This window comes from Wolffia australiana, chromosome 3 (assembly GCF_029677425.1).
Source record: "Wolffia australiana isolate 7733 chromosome 3, ASM2967742v1".
Taxonomy (NCBI): Eukaryota; Viridiplantae; Streptophyta; class Magnoliopsida; order Alismatales; family Araceae; genus Wolffia; species Wolffia australiana.
The window spans coordinates 17,015,817-17,030,829 of NC_135837.1; the positions used below are offsets into that span (position 1 = coordinate 17,015,817).

The window sequence follows — 15,013 nt, forward strand, 5'->3', positions numbered from 1 at the left end:
TTATCTATTAAGCAGGATTTGGTCATGTGAAATTCTGTTTGTAGAAAAAAGATGTTCAAGTTGATTAAGTTTCTGTATCTACAAACCCAGTTCTGTTTACAACCATATACCTGAAAACATATATCATTGATTGATGAATGCATTCCCATCAAGTATTAGAATTCGATCAAGCTGATTGCAGATTTCATGCACGCCGTGGTGTTCGATCCAATCAAAGCTAACAATAGTCTCCCTATTAAGGACTTGGAATTTCAAATCCCTTCACATGTTTCACTCTCTTGTTTTCACAACATCAGTTCTCATTGTTAGCATGCGCCACGCCTTGGAAGAAATCTGATGGGGCTCCATTTCCAAACTAATGCATGCAGAAAAGGCATAAATTTCAATTTTCTAGTCCAAAATCAACAAAGAATCAATACTGCCTATTCTCATGGAAAATCAGGGTTTGGTTTGAAACAAAAATGTAAGCATATATATAAGATTTAGTCCCTTGTGGATTTTTGTGAAAGATGTAGTCAAAGACATAGTAATAGGAACATAATTAGATTACTGAGGGAAGACCTTATAGGATGTGGAAAAGGATAGAAGGAAGATGTCTAAGAAGAAAAGTGAGGAAGAAGAGGGTATATCAAGATGGATGAGAAGAAGGAAAAAGAGGAAGAAGATGTTGGTATAAAGGTGGATAAGAAAAAGAGGAAATAGTGGGCTTGATTTTTTTGTAGTTCTTGGGTTTTTCTCCAAGCTTTGAAGTATTCATCCTCAGATCTCCTGGGGAAGCAGAATTCTCTCTTATTCACTCTTTTCAAGTCAACAAACATTATTTTCAAAAAATATAAAAAATCCAATCAAGTCAGTAACAAATCTAAAAGTTAATGCGAGAGGTATATAGCTATCATATCTTCCTATAATTTATGCAAGCATCTATCCATTTTAACATTTATCAATGATTAATGCATCTATTCATTAATCTAATAAATTATTTTTTATTCAAGGCATCTTCCATACCTATACATCTATAAACCTACTTTCCATCCATTAATTTATTACTTTCCATCCAAACACAAGTTTTAATATTTTAATCCCTCTCATTTGAGTTTCTCAATTTAGGCTTCATGCTTTACTTTAAAACCTAATAATCTCAAAATCAGGAGGATCATAACTATCTACAGTCAGAAATGCAGCTTGTCATTCTGGAAAAAAAGGGCCATGGACTAAGAACCCATGTCTTGACCTGACTTAAAATATGAGAGTACCTGGTGCGGATCGACGTGCTATCTTACTGCATCAGTTGACGTATGAGGTGATATTTTTCCTGCAAGATGAAGCAGGTGCCATGTTACCAATGGTCGCAATGTGTGATTTTACAAGCAGGAGGAGGGGGCTCTGGAAGCAGAAGCCATGCATGAGACACAATGAGAGAGGTATCCAACAGTTTTGAATATTCATCTTCTTTATCCATTGGATAATCCTGGCATAAACTCGCCCCTCATAACCTTTGGTTACAAAGGAATGAAATCACATAACAAGGACTCTCTCTGATGTGATATAGTTTCAAGTTATGAAATAAACCATGGGACATGCGCTGCTCTTTCATGCCATAGAATTAAATAGGTCATTAGAAACAAAAACAACTGGTACTAGTAATTAGAAACAAAAAGCTCCAGCATCTCCTCAAGGGTCTATCTTTCAATAGAACATGCACTGCTCTTTCGTGTCGTATAATTAAATAGGCTACTAGAAACAAAAAACAACTGGTACTAATCATTTTTTATAAGGTTTTTTTCTTTTTTACCACATAGTTAATTGGTCAAACCTACGATTATCTTCATTTGTATATTTTGAGTATCACATAAATCAGAAATAAACATCCTTTCCTATCTGTTTTTATTGTTAGAAAGAAAGAAATGAGACCAACCTCCTTCTTTACCACTTGAGGGGTGGGGTGAATGGGAGGTTCAGATAGAACGAGGACTAAACGGTTTATGATTGAATCTCATAGGCATTTTTATAATTTGGTAGATCCAAGTCCATTGCCTATTTTTAGTCAACTCAAAGATTTTGCAACCATTTTAAGTGTGGTGTACATGCAACCATTTCACGGAGGTGCAACACTAAGATTGGGTAGAATATTTATCTTATGCATGATGCTCCTGTGGTGCATGATGTTCTAAATGAATCCAAGTAGGAAGGGCATCATACAAAAGCTGTAGACTTATGATTTTTGTATGATTTTATTCTATTTATAGTATCTCGATTCTTTTTTGCTCTTTTTTGGGCTCTCTCTCTCATTCTTTTTTGGTACCTATGGTAGATATGAGATCAAATGTATTTTTCTTCCAAAAGGACTAGGAATTTAGATCCTTAGGAAATCCTTTTTATTAATATCCCTATTCTCCCATCATCCGGAGCTACTGTAACTTGCGCTCATCCAGATATACTGTAACTGCATATCTTTAGTGGCTATCCTTTTACCGGCTCTAGTATCCACTAGCTTTATAGGAATGGAAAGTTACCTGCACCCTACACTATTTATGATAGTATTCTTGGTTCTTACTTTTTCTTAGCATCTGGCTTTCATGATTTTCATGTGATATAATATAAATCTTCGTACATAATAAATCCCAACTCTTTGTCCAGAACTAAAAAATATCCTTTGAAAAAATACTAGAGACACAAATCTCGAGGAATTACTTTGTAAGTATTTGAACATTTGAATTATTTTCAATCCTAAATTTAAGCCACCATTCAATTGAATCATCCTAAGCTACTACTGCGGGGTTCCCATAAATGCCCATTCTCTTCAGAAGTAGTCGACTTTTAAGTTGCAAATGTGCTTGCTAGCTCAGGATTCATCACTCCACTCATTACTTTTTGGGTGTTTGTAATTTATCAGAGGTATGTTTTCAATAATGAGTGATTACTTGATGTTGACGAGGTATGTCTCATTTTAGGTGATTTCAGTATTATCTGGACAATCACATCTGCTACTTGTTAAAAATAATAAATGCAATATTTGATTCTGGAAATAACTTGCTTTGATGAGGAATATAGACCTAGTCTTAAAGTGAAATCTATTATGGTGACTTCTTTAACACAAGGTATGTCCTACTAAGCATCTACAATTCTTCACTATTCGTATGTTATTTGTGGAAAATTGGAAATAATTTTTAAGAGCATGATTGTGGACTTCAACTGGCCTATGTAAGTTAGCTAACCTAAAATTATCTTGTGTAATAATATGTCTTGATGGAAGAAACGATACGAATCTAATGTAGATCGGTGGTTATAGGAAGGAAATAATGTAAGGAAAGGAGCAAATATTAGGTTCTTATGTTCCTCCAAGACCATGTTGATTTTAAACTGCAAGTGAGATTCCATTCAATTAGTCAAAAACATTTTTAATTTAAGTGGCTGAGGTATGACCTAAGGGGTTTTTTTAATGAGGTCCTTTAACAATTTATTCACTACAATCTAATCAGGAGTAAGCAATGGTCTACTTATGTAGGGAATGATATAGAAGATAGGGTAGACTTAATTATGGTTATTGATACAGCAAAGTAAAACGCTTGAAAATATGTCATAATAATGATATCAAGAAAATATAATGTTGGTGAAGCTGTGTTGTCCTCGACCCCAAAGCCATCTGCAGCGTGACAACGCTTGAACTTCTTCAATTTGGACACAAAGTATTTTTTTCTTCAATTCCTCAATCCATTAACTTGATTCTAACAGTCCATTCTTCTATTCTTCCCTTTGTATCTTCATCTACTCTTGTATGTTGATGTAGATTTTGATCTTCCTCAAGATGAAATTCACCAACACTTAAAGATGAATGGAAATCAAGTTTCTTGGTTTGAAATATCCATTGAAGTGTTTCTAGATGTTTCCCACTTTTCCTGTAACTTCCGAAATGGTACCGAAAAAATATAGTTAATTGATACACAAAATCTGTAGTAAATCATCCAAAAAGTTGACTATTTTATTTTTTCCATGATTTGACAATGCTTTCTTGCTCCCTTATAATTTTATTAATCTTAAGTTTGATGGAAAATTTCTAGATGTAATTGATTTGTATGGGTGTTGCCAATGAATCTTCATTAAAATAAAAAATCAAAATGATTAGCAAAAATCGCCAAAGGATGATCTTCAAGACAAGGTTATTGACTGTGGGAATCTTGAGCTACATTTTTATCCTTGTATCTGTCTGAACCCTGCATCAAATGGTATGATTCTACAGTCAATGAATTTTTTACAAGGATATTAGAGTAACCTTTATGTTCATTAAAAAAGCCTAAAACTATTAGCAGATATGTCCAACTGATGATCCTTAGACCATGATAACTGAGATTACACATTATGGGGCAGAATCTTGTTCTCCTTGCAAATTCTTAAGTCATCCATCAAAAAATGGGATACCAAATCCTATGAATCTTTATGTTAGACAAAAACCGAGTGTTGGAAATTTTCTAAAAATGGTCGGCAAACTTTTACACAAGGCCAAATCTTATGCTTGCTCTTTGTAGTGTTATTTTTCACCCAGAGAGAGAGAAGATTGATGTCAGACGTCGTCTGAGACATCGTCCGGTCGACATCAAATAAGATTGTCCGGTGTCGATAAGGGATGGTGTGTCGGATTACGGCAGTGTCATCATCTGACGGTTACCCTAATGGGTATGTAACTACGGAGTGATGAATTCCCTACGTGTCGTATGTGCAGGCTCCGACTCGAGGGAGGTGCCGAGCTCCAAGCTTGGACGGGAGTTGCCAAGTGACAGCGACGGTGGCCTCTCAAAGACGAGGATGCCTACGACCTAACGGAATCAATCCATAGGGTTCGGACATAACGGACGTACTTGTCTGTACCGGTAAGACACTCAAAGACATAGTTTCTCTCGTTTAGCTTCTCTCACCTACCTAGCCCGAGCGCGGTGGAGTTAGGACAAAAATCTACTACAAGAATTAATTAAACGAGCGACAGGAGAGGATGGGGTACCTCATCGACGGTGGCTCGTAGTGCAGGATCTTGTCTTCGTCGGTGGCATGTCAGAGCGGGTGGGGCGGAGAGGCGCCAGAGTAGACACGATGGCTCAACGTGCAACGGATGATGCTGAAGCTTCGTAAATATCAGACGTAGAGGAGGATGAACGAATCAACAGTGCACGTGGCTCCACACACGGACAGCTGGATTCCACGGATCGGATCGGATGGTGCAATCCCCGAAACGGACATGACGATTGGTCGGCGTGACTGATTAGGCCTGGTCAGGTTGTTCGACTCGGTCAGGTCGGTCAGATTGCTCGACCGGGTCGAATCGGTTGGGTCGAGCGGTCAGCCCGATCGGTCGGACAGAATGGTCGGTTGGCCCGACTGGTTGGTCGGTCAGGCCGATCGACCGGATCGGTCGGATCAGTTCGATTGGTTCAGTCAATCGATCGGTCGGTTGGGTCGATCGGCCAGTCGGGTCGGGTCGATTCGGTCAGTCGGCCTGTCGGGTTGGTTGGCTCAGTCGGGTCGGTTGGTCGGTTCGAACCGGTCGGACTGTGCGGGTCGGGCCGGTCGGGTTGGACTGATCGGACCGTGCGAGTGGACTGAACCCAACGGGTTTGCCGGACGGCGGGGGACCAGCGGCTGGTTGGCGAAACAAGGAGAGGTTCTGCACTAACCCCCGTCATTTCAGACATGATAGAGAAGCAAAATCAAAAGTTGCGGGCGGAGATGGAGATGCGGATGCAAGTGATGATGGAATTCCAGACAAAGCAGATGCTGGAGTCACAAGAGCAGATGAGGAAGCTGCTGGAGAGCTTCAGGCCTGGACCTTCTGACCCTCAAGGTACACCAACAGAACCTCACTGCACATCTAGTAGATTTCCTAGTAAACCTATGATAAATCCATGCAACCTACACCGTGTACAGCATTCTATTCATGATGAGATGAAGGAGGAAGATCCTGAAGTTCTAGAAATCTCAAAATTGAGAAGTGTAAAAGAACTTCAGGATCCTTATCAGAATTCTGCAGAGAATTTAAGAAAAGGAAATGAGCAAAGGGGGGGGAAGAAGAAGAGGATCTTTCCTATGCGAAGGAGCCTCTACCTTCTACGAGTGGGCAAGACGTTCCTTACCCTTCTGCTCTTAATAGAAAAAAACCTGTACACGATTATGAAAATAGGTTGTTAGAAAATTTTAAAAAGGCCACCATGACTGTTACGGTAGAAGACATGCTTAGATGTGCACCCTCCCTTAAGAAATACCTCAAGGATTCTTGCACCACTAGAAAACCTAGGGAAGTAGTGAAACTCTCAGAAAATGCTTCTAGCATTTTGAATGCCATCCCTATCAAATGAGAGATCCCGGTGCCCCTTTTATCACCTGTAAAATAGGAGGAAGAACTTTTTCGAAAGTTTTATTAGATACGGGAGCAAGCATTAGCATAATTCCTACGGCTTTGTACGAAGAATATGGCTTCGGGGAGCTTGAAGAAATCCATATGGACCTATTCTTAGCTGACGGAACTGTTAGGCAACCTGAAGGAAGATTTACGGACGTCATGATCACTGTGGGGAATTGTGAAATTCCTGTAGATTTCATAGTGACTGATGTAAAAATTTCAGGGAACATTAGCTTAGCTCCTATCATTTTAGGTAGACCGTTTTTAGTAACGGCAAGGACAATTATGGACTGGGAGAAGGGGACCGTAGAATTTAAGATAGGAAAAGAGAGAGTGAAGATTGATATTTCAAAGATGATGAAGTGTCCCTTAGGGAGCAGTGAAGAGTTAAAGTTGTGTGCAGAAGATGAAGAGGAGGAAGAAGTAGTAAAAGAGTATTTATCGCATATAGAAAGTAGAGAGCTAGATGATGAGATCATAGACTCCCCGTCAGTGGAGGTCAGCCTAGAGTTAAAACCTCTACCTTCATCCCTCAAATATGCATACTTGGATGAAAAGAAAACCTTACCTGTGATCATCTCTTCATCACTTACCCGACAACAAGATGAATTGCTCAATGTACTTAGAACGCATAAGAGAGCCATAGGTTGGACTTTTGACGATATTAAGGGGATTCCATCTTCGATTTGTGAACACATGATTTTCTTGGAAGCGGAGTCTAGACCATGTAGAGAGCACCAAAGGAGACTCAATCCCTATATGAGAGAAGTCCTTGAGAAGGAGATCTTGAAGTGGTTAAATGCCGGAATCATATACGCGATCTCCGATAGTAGATGGGTGAGCCCGGTGCATATGGTTCCTAAGAAGTCAGGGGTGACTGTAGAGAAGAATGAGAAGGGAGAAGAAGTGCAGAAAAAGTTAACCACAGGATGGAGGGTGTGCATCGATTATAGAAAATTAAACAAGGCCACCAAGAAGGATTATTACCCATTGCCCTTCATGGATCAAATACTAGAAAAACTGTCGGGGCAACAATATTTCTGTTTTCTTGATGGATATTCAGGATACAACCAAGTGAAAATTCATCCTGAAGATCAAGAAAAGACGACCTTCACAAGTCCTGTAGGGACATATGCCTTTAGGCGTATGCCTTTCGGGTTATGTAATGCACCCGCCACATTTCAGCGATGCATGAATGCACTATTCTCCGATCTAGTAGGAGAGTGCTTAGAGATCTTTATGGATGATTTTTCTGTATTTGGATCTACCAATGAAAACTGCCTCCTAAGCCTCACCAAAGTATTAAAGTGATGCATTGAATCCAACCTCATACTAAGTTGGGAAAAATCTCATTTCATGGTGCAGGAGGGAGTGGTGCTAGGGCACATGGTAAGCAACCGTGGATTGGAAGTGGACAAGGCCAAGATCGAAGTCATCCAGGACCTTCCACCTCCAACCAACCTAAAAACCCTTAGGGGTTTCCTCGGCCATGCGGGTTTCTATAGACGTTTTATTTTAGACATTGCTAAAATTTCCAAACCTCTCATGAATCTTTTATCGTCTAAGAATACTGATTTTGAACTAACACTAGAAGCTAAAAATGCATTTTATACGTTAAAAGAAGCTTTGGTGAATGCACCTATCTTGCAAGGGCCCGATTGGACCCTTCCTTTTGAACTAATGTGTGATGCTTCTGATTTTACTGTAGGAGCAGTGTTAGGTCAAAGAGTTGATAAGAAACCCGTGGTCATCTACTACGCCAGCAGGACTTTAGTTGATGCACAATTGAATTACACCACCACAGAGAAGGAACTGCTGGCGATTATGTCGCATTAGAAAAGTTTAGATCTTATTTGTTAGGTAGAAAAATTACTGTTTTTTCTGATCATGCAGCTATTAGATATTTGTTAGCGAAGAAGGAGGCGAAGCCTAGGCTCATTAGATGGGTGCTCTTACTACAAGAATTTGACTTAGAGATTAAGGATAAGTAAGGATGTGAAAATGTAGTTGCAGATCACCTATCTAGGATTTCAGGCGCCCAACCTGAACTGATCAATGACGATTTTCCTGATGAGCATGTTCTAACCGCACAAGGAACATCGGTTCCTTGGTTTGCACACATTCTCAACTTTCTTGTTTCAGGAAAAATCCCTACAGGTTGGACATCCCACAAGAGGAAGAAGGTGCTGAAAGATGCAAGGTTTTATTTCTGGGAGGACCCAGAGTTATTTCACCAAGGGCTAGATCAAATTTTGAGGCGGTGCGTACCCGAGAGCGAACAACAAAGCATCTTGGAATTCTGCCATGCAAAACCAGGAGGAGGACACTACTCAGCTAAGGTAACAACTCATAAAATTGTTGAATCTGGTTTCTTTTGGCCGACTCTATTTCAAGATGCCCAGAAATTTTATAATAACTGTTTAGCTTGCCAAGCCTCCATTAATATGCACAAGAGAGATCGTATGCCTTTACAATCCATCCTAGAAGTAGAAATCTTTGATTTGTGGGGAATTAATTTTATGGGTCCTTTTCCTAACTCCCATGGATACGAATATATTTTGATGGCAGTTGACTATGTGTCCAAATGGGTAGAAGCCATTCCCACAAAGACCAATGATAGTAAAGTAGTGACCAATTTCATAGAGAAGAATATTTTTTATCGCTATGGATGCCCACGCGCCATTATTAGTGACGGAGGTTCTCATTTTACCAATTATAACTTTAGAACTCTCCTTAAGAAGTTTGGTGTCCATCGTCGAGTCACTACCCCATATCATCCCCAAGCCAATGGTCAAGTCGAATTGTGCAATAGAGAGGTTAAGAAGATCCTAAGGAAGATAGTGCGTCCGGACGGGAAGGATTGGTCTAGGAAACTAGACGAGGCATTATGGGCTTACCGGACAGCTTACAAAACACCTCTAGGAATGTCCCCATTTCGACTCATCTTTGGGAAGGCATGTCACCTACCTTTAGAGTTAGAACACAAGGCACTTTGGGCTATTAGAAAACTCAATTTAGCCTTAGATCAAGCCAGCAAGCAAAGGCTTCTTCAATTGAATGAGTTGGAAGAACTCCGAAATGAGGCTTATGAGAATTCGAAGATTTATAAAGTCAAAATGAAAATGTTTCATGATAAAAGCCTGAGGAGAAGAACCTTTGTGGAGAACCAGAAAGTTTGGCTTTACAACTCTAGATTGAAATTATTCCCTGGAAAATTGAAAACTAGGTGGGATGGCCCCTTCATTGTCCAAAAAGTTTTTGATAATGGAGCCGTCACGATTCTAGATCCTCAGTCCCAAAAACAATTTACTGTTAATGGATAAAGACTCAAACCTTATTTACAAGAGGAGGATTTGCAAGGACCTATGAATATCCCTCTAGAAAAACCTCCTAACGATAGTAGCATGATCTAAAACAGTTGTTTTGTTTGTTTTCCTATTTTCTATATCTTGTTTTTGTTCTGCTTTTGTTTTCTTCATTTTGTTTGCGTCGTCATGTGCAGCCTTACTTCTCCACGCTCGCCTACACTACAAGATGGACAACTCAAGTCACCAATCGCAGCTCTCCATTCCTTGGTTTGGTCTCTATTTCTCCTTACTCTAGTTTACTTCCTGTCATGTAGGAACATGCCATTTTTATGGAGGGGGGGATAGAGTCTCATGCATAACTGCTGTCACCTATCAATTTTTTTTTTTTTTTCGTTGCATGAACCAAACCATGGATATTTGATGATCTTAGGAGATATTCAAGCAATGATAAACACGACAATAGGGCTCTTTTCAAGGGTGATTAGAGTTGAAAGACTGGACAGTTAGGGGATCCTAGGTGAAATAGGCCTAGCTAGGTGCACAAACGATTCATAATATCCACAATCCACAAATCTTATCATTATATTTCTCTGATCTCGCCATCCACCTCGGGTTGAGTTAGCACTTACATGTATGAAACCTTTAGCTTTAGTGGAGAGTAGGGCTAATGTTTGCTCAAAGGCACTATTATTATTGACGTGAGTGAAGCTCCCTGAATCAAGAGGGATACAAAACCTATTTGGGGGAATAAGCTGCCGGTCTACTAAGGACGGCACATGGGTAGTGGATAAGCGCCATCAAAATGCAAAGTAAAAGCTGCATCAAGCAATACAAGCATAAAGCTTGCATCTTAGAAATCAAAGTTGACTGTCATCAAATATGACCAACATGCAGCAAAAGTAATTGAAAAGAAAAAAAAGGTGGAAAAGCTGTCTCCCATGTGTTTGAGCCGATGTTAGTATAGCCATTAGTATTGAGACGGACGATGTGAACAAATTCTCTGGCGCACAACAACTAGAACGGACATATGACGCAGGTTTTTGGCCCTTCCATTCCTTCCTCTGTTCTCTCAGCTTCTTTTCTTCTCCTCTTCTTATTCTTACTCTCTACTTGGGGAGGATCTGAATGAGGAATAACTGCAATATACAACTTCTAGATCTGAGAACGTGTGGTGCCCATCATGGCCTTATACAGGGCCATGATGAGCCCTTACAAGATGGTCCATTGGCCCACGAAGGAGGGTCCAACTTGGAGAGTCCTTTATCACAAGGACTCTCTTTAGAACAACATTAAAGAAAGAACAATTCAAACGACACCTAGAAAGCGATGACAAGATGAAGACAAAAACGATGAAGGTGATGGCGGAGACAAAACAATAAGATGATGACGAAGACAAAAACATTGGAAGAAAGACAAAATCAAAACAGGGGAAAGATATGGAAGAGCTTTTCACTTGGGGTTGCTGGAACCGGGGTGCTTTCATTTGCGCCTTGGGGTGCCGGTCGAAGGGACGTGAGCCGGCTGGAGTCGATGAAGATGATGATGAAGGCTTCAAAGACACGGCGGCAATCTAGGTCACCCTAGGTAGGTTAGACCAGAATTCATCATTTTGAAGCTTTCATTCACTTCTCGGTCTCACAAAGGAAAGAAGATGGAAAGAGGGAGAGAGGACATGAGAGAAGACGATTAACAGGTGAAGGAGGAGAGGAAGGCTACCACAGCAATGACCCTTGGCCTCTCCACTGGACCTTTTGCAAGCCCACTCCCTTAGTACGGTGCACTGCCAAAAGCATGCTGTGGCTTTCACACTAGTGCCAAGCAAGATCAGCCACAATAAGCTTCCGAGTGACTTGATGGTCATCACACTGCCCGTGCAATGGGATCCTGGCCACGTACTATGCCAAATGGCCCCATGCGTGTTCGAAGCTCATCGCCGCGCGCTCCGTGGATGGTGCCCCTCTTGGTTGACCACCCAACAGCCACATAAGCTCCCCAGGACAATGACCTCTCGCTCAACGTAGAGGCTGTTACACCGGTCATTCGTGGAATGTGCTTGCGTGGTCTTCTGACTGAGCAGGCCGTGTGAATAAGAAATGGGGGTAGAAGAAAAGGAGTAGAGAGAGAATGAAGAAGAGATAGAACGAGAGATGATGACATTAGATCATTGAATATCCACTCATATTTTGTTGAACATTGGTTCTTAGTAATAATACCATATAATATTTTGATGTAAACATTTTAATCCTAGTCTTATAATAGTTATAATGGCTAGGACGAGTTCTATCGTAACCGTCAGTTTGTTTTATACCTTGATGAATCCTATCCGTCTAAGTTTAATCCTAACTAGATTGAATCCTATTCGTCTAAGTTTAATCCTATCTAGATTGAGTCCTATCCATCTATATTTGAACGTCTATTTAATCCTATCCGTCTATTTCTCTTAAGGAGTATAGGCCACCCGTCTTTGTTCTCGAGTGTTACAAGTCGTACAGGGGATATTGGATTCCCTATATATTTCAGGATATTGAAATATTGAATATCAATATCAAGTTATATCGATATCAATATCCAAAAACTGATTTCCGGGAATATCGATATCGATATCGAATATTGATAGTGCAGAATATCGATATCAATAACTGAGAGAGAGACTGCAAGAGTTATGGAGGGATAGAGGGAGTAGCTAAAGAGAGTAGAAGCGGGAGAGAGCAACAAAGAGAGAGGGGGTGACAGGGAGAGCCGGAGACGGGAAGTGAGAGGGAGCGAGAGTGAGAGAGCAGGCGAGGAGGGAGTCTCGTCCATCATCATCCATCATAATCATCATTCATCAATCATTATCATCATAATCTCACCGCAGCTGCCGGCGAAATGCTCGTCGCAGTCGTTAACAACAGCATCGAAGCTGTCCACGTAGCCCTGCAGGCCGGATGATTTTCCATGGCCTTCGTACTCTACGTCGTAGACCGTGTATCCCGCCTTGGTCAGCCGAATTGCCGTCCCTACAGCGATACCATTCAATTCCAAGTCCATCAATCCTTCGCTATTCACTTATTTGTCCGCTTATACCATCCGATATTCTCCATCCACTCACCTCTCATCGAGATGCCGCCCTCCATCACATACCCTGTAGGACACAGATAAATGGGAGAGAGATGCACATCGATACCGTAGATTGATAGACTGATAGATAGAGAGAGAGAGATGGGGAGACAAGATATAAGAAGAAGTTGAGATAGATGAGAGAGGGATGGAGAGACGAGACATAACAAGAGATGGAGATAGATGGGAGGGAGAGATGGGGAGGCGCGATATAACGAGAGATGGAGGTAGACGAGAGAAAGATGGAGAGACGAGACATAACAAGAGATGGAGATAAATGGGAGAGAGAGATGAGAAGACAAGATATAAGACGAACTTGAGATAGATGAGAGGCAGATGAGAGAGAGAGATGGAGAGGAGACATAACAAGAGATGGAGATAGATGGGGAGAGAGATGGGGAGACACGATATAACACGAACTTGAGATAGATGAGAGGCAGATGAGAGAGAGAGAGATGGAGAGGAGACATAACAAGAGATGGAGATAGATGGGGAGAGAGATGGGGAGATACGATATAACACGAACTTGAGATAGATGAGAGGCAGATGAGAGAGAGAGAGATGGAGAGGAGACATAACAAGAGATGGAGATAGAGGGGGGGAGGGGAGGGGGGATACGATATAACACGAACTTGAGATAGAGGGGAGGCAGATGAGAGAGAGAGAGATGGAGAGGAGACATAACAAGAGATGGAGATAAATGGGAGAAAAAGATGAGGGGACACGATATAACACGAAATTGAGATAGATGAGAGATAGATGAGAGAGATGGAGAGGAGACATAACAAGAGATGGAGATAGATGGGGAGAGAGATGGGGAGACACGATATAACACGAAATTGAGATAGATGAGAGAGATGGAGAGGAGACATAACAAGAGATGGAGATAGATGGGGAGAGAGATGGGGAGACACGATATAACATGAAATTGAGATAGATGAGAGATAGATGAGAGAGATGGAGAGGAAACATAACAAGAGATGGAGATAAATGGGGGAAAAAGATGAGGGGACACGATATAACTTGAGATGGAGGAAGACAAAAGAAATATGGAGAGACAGTACGCAACGATTTATGGAAACGGATATATGTGGGAGAGAAAGAGAAGGAGAGACAAGATATACCTTGAGATAGAGATGGGGAAAGATGAGAGATAGATGGGGAGACAAGATATAACAAGAAATGGAGATAGATGAAAGAGAGATGGAGAGACGAGACATAACAAAAGATAGAGATAGATGGGAGAGAGAGATGGGGAGACAAGATTTAGAAAGTGATTTAGGGGGAGAGAACGACCGCGGGAGACCAAGAGAACGAGAAAGAGAAGGGGGAGAGGGAGCACGAGAGACAGAGTGCACGAGAGAGGGATGATATTGATTTGTGGAAATATTGATTTATTGCCATAGGTTTCATAGCGATCGTTAAGTTCGCGACCATCATAGGCATACAACTTTGTTAATGCAAAATAGAAACCCATTGTTTGATTGTTGTAGCCGAGGACGTCTTTATCAATTGCGCACTTGTCCTCGAGTTTTATTGAGATTTTGGTTGGACTGCAAAGGAGGTGTATCTCATAAAGTATGTAAGAACTGAGAGGTGGAATCTCAGGTAACGTCTTGAAAACATAAATCCTGATGGGTGAGTCTAAGATTTTTTAGATTACCGAAGGAGAGACCTTTATACACTCAATGATGCAACGAATGATCTTAGAAACCTGGGCAACATAAAGTTCATAATTCTGCATACGAAAGGTGGTAAGTCAAGATGATCTCCATTGAGGGATTCAATAGGCCTAATTAAACTCCTCTTTAGTTGATTTTAATAACATTTCTGGTTTTTTTATAATGAATGATAATCATATAAGTGAACAATTTGTTCTGGGAATGATTAAAATATTTCTGCGAAAGCATCTGACTAACTTTACGATGAAGATGAGGAAAACACAATTCTCTCGACAATATCAGTCATGATTTTAAGGGATCAATCCGATGCGAGATTGTGTAGCCTACAAGTTTTAAATAACTCGAATCTCCAAATCATGTCTGAGCGAAAGATTCATCTTAATCCAAGCCTTGGAGGCTATTCACGGCCCTCATTTCAGCTTTTTGAGATTCGTACAGACCAATCTCTGAAACAAATTCAAATAAAAAAGAAATCTTTCTGGAAAGGCCTCCGAGCGTCAATATTTCAGAGCTGGAAATCGCATGAGAAAAAGAAATAA

The 15,013-nt window shown here is 40.7% G+C and overlaps 1 pseudogene; it reads left to right on the forward strand.

Moving 5' to 3' along the window:
* Positions 1 to 1,982: 1,982 nt before the first annotated feature.
* LOC144700416 (cytochrome c oxidase subunit 3 pseudogene) lies at positions 1,983 to 2,596 on the forward strand (annotated as a pseudogene).
* Positions 2,597 to 15,013: the final 12,417 nt, after the last annotated feature.